The sequence below is a fragment of the Triticum dicoccoides genome, chromosome 3A (genome assembly GCF_002162155.2).
Source record: "Triticum dicoccoides isolate Atlit2015 ecotype Zavitan chromosome 3A, WEW_v2.0, whole genome shotgun sequence".
Classification (NCBI taxonomy): Eukaryota; Viridiplantae; Streptophyta; class Magnoliopsida; order Poales; family Poaceae; genus Triticum; species Triticum dicoccoides.
Window position 1 is genome coordinate 748,401,544 of NC_041384.1, and position 3,083 is coordinate 748,404,626.

The following is a 3,083-nucleotide window of genomic DNA, read 5'->3' on the forward strand; positions in this document are numbered from 1 at the left end:
TTAGTACCGGTTCGTGCCACGAACCGGTACTAAAGAGGTGGTGGCCTTTAGTTTGGGTTAGTGGCTCCAACCGGTACTAAAGACCCCCCCTTTAGTACGGGTTGGTGGCTCCAACCGGTACTCAAGGTGGTGGCCTTTAGTACGGGTTGGTGGCTCCAACCGGTACTAAAGATCCCCCCTTTAGTACCGGTTGGAGCCACCAACCGGTACTAAAGGTGGTGCGCTGCCACCCGCAGTGCACAACGTTTAGTCCCACCTCGCTAGTTGAGAGGAGCTCACACCGGTTTATAAGCCCCACCGCGGCTACCGTGTCGAGCTCCTCTCTAAGCAGGCCTTTGTGGGCCTATTGCAAGTCTTCTGCCCTATGGGGCCTACTGGGCCGTACGGGCATGCATCCTGGCCCAACTAGAGGTTGGGTTTCTAGTCGTATGCAGGCCGTGCCGGCCCAGTAGGCGGGCTGTTTTTGCTTTATTTCAAAAAATATATTAAAAAACAACCAACCGGGACTAAAGGTCCCCAAGACCACAGCACGCCTCGTGCCACGTGGTGGACCTTTGGTCCCGGTTCGTGTTGAACCGGGACTAAAGGGGGGACCTTTAGTGCCCAACCTTTAGTACCGGTTCCAGAACCGGTATTAAAGGTCCTTACAAACCGGTACTAAAAAGCATTTTTTCTACTCGTGTCCATTGCATGGAAATCCCTACTCGCTCACATTGATATCTATTAATGGGCATCTCCATAGCCCGTTGATACGCCTAGTTGATGTGAGACTATCTTCTCCTTTTTTGTCTTCTCCACAACACCATTCTATTCCACATATAGTGCTATGTCCATGGCTCATGCTCATGTATTGCGTGAAGATTGAAAAAGTTTGAGAACACCAAAAGTATGAAACAATTGCTTGGCTTGTCATCGGGGTTGTGCATGATTTAAATACTTTGTGTGGTGAAGATAAAGCATAGCCAGACTATATGATTTTGTAGGGATAACTTTCTTTGGCCATGTTATTTTGAGAAGACATAATTGGTTAGTTAGTATGCTTGAAGTATTATTATTTTTATGTCAATATTATACTTTTATCTTGAATATTTTGGATCTGAATATTTATACCACAATTAAGAGAATTACATTGAAATTATGCCAAGTAGCATTCCACATCAAAAATTCTATTTTTATCATTTACCTACTCGAGGACGAGCAGGAATTAAGCTTGGGGATGCTTGATACGTCTCCAATGTATCTATAATTTTTTATTGTTCCATGCTATATTATATTCTGTTTTGGACATTATTGGGCTTTATTATACACTTTTATATTATTTTGGGACTAACCTATTAACCGGAGGCCCAGCCCAAAATTGTTATTTTTTTTGCCTATTTCGGAGTTTCGCAGAAAAAGAACATCAAACGAAGTCCAAACGGAATGAAACGGGAACGTGATTTTTGGAACGAACGTGATCCATAGGACTTGGACCCTACGTCAAGAAACCAACTAGGAAGGCACGAGGTAGGGGGCGCGCCTACCCCCCCCCCCCCAGGCGCGCCCTCCACCATCATGGGGCCCACGTTGCTCCACCAACGTACTTCTTCCTCCTATATATACCTACGTACCCCCAAACCATCACAGGCATCCACGAAAACCTAATTCCACCGCCGCAACCTTCTGTACCCGTGAGATCCCATCTTGGGGCCTTTTCCGGAGCTCCGCCGGAGGGGGCATCGATCACGGAGGGCTTCAACATCAACACCATACACTACAAGAAACCTGTTAATGCATGACGGATTTCTGTTGACAGTTTTGAAAACCTTCATGAACGGCCCAGTACAGCTTCGCAAGCCCGTGAAAAGCCCGCCTAAAGCCCTAAACTTTTCCCCGTATAAAATATAACCCTAACACACTTCCCCGTCCCCAATCTCTTTCCGTTGGGGAACGTAGCATAAATTCAAAATTTTCCTACGTGTCACCAAGATCTATCTATGAAGTCATCTAGCAACGAGGGAGGAGTGGATCTACATACCCTTGTAGATCGCGCGCGGAAGCGTTCAAGAGAACGGGGTTGATGGAGTCGTACTCGTCGTGATCCAAATCACCGATGATCCTAGCGCCGAACGGACGGCACCTACGCGTTCAACACACGTACGGAGCAGCAACGTCTCCTCCTTCTTGATCCAGCAAGGGGGGGAGAGGTTGATGGAGATCCAGCAGCACGACGGCGTGGTGGTGGAAGTAGCGGGATTCCAACAGGGCTTCGCCAAGCGCTGCGGGAGGAGGGAGATGTGTCATGGGAGGGAGAGGGAGGCGCCAGGGCTTGGGTGCGGCTGCCCTCCCTTCCCCCCACTATATATAGGGCCAAGGGAGAGGGGGGGGCAGCCTTGGTCCTTCCTCCAAGGAAGGGTGCGGCCAGGGAGGAGTCCATCCTCCCCAAGGCACCTAGGAGGTGCCTTCCCCTTTTAGGACTCTTTCTTTCCCTTATCTCTTGGCGCATGGGCCTCTTGGGGCTGGTTCCCTTGGCCCATATAGGCCAAGGCGCACACCCCTACAGCTCATGTGCCCCCCCGGGGCAGGTGGACCCCCTTGGTGGACCCCCGGACCCCTTTCGGCACTCCCGGTACAATACCGATAATGCGCGAAACTTTTCCGGCGACCAAAACAAGACTTCCCATATATAAATCTTTACCTCCGGACCATTCCGGAACTCCTCGTGACCTCCGGGATCTCATCCGGGACTCCGGACAACTTTCGGGTTACCGCATACTAATATCTCTATAACCCTAGCGTCACCAAACCTTAAGTGTGTTGACCCTACGGGTTCGGGAGACATGCAGACATGACCGAGATGACTCTCCGGTCAATAACCAACAGCGGGATCTGGATACCTATGTTGGCTCCCACATGTTCCACGATGATCTCATCGGATGAACCATGATGTCAAGGACTTAATCAATCCCGTATACAATTCCCTTTGTCTAGCGGTACGATACTTGCCCGAGATTCGATCGTCGGTATCCCGATACCTTGTTCAATCTCGTTACCGGCAAGTCTCTTTACTCGTTTCATAACACATCATCCCATGATCAACTCCT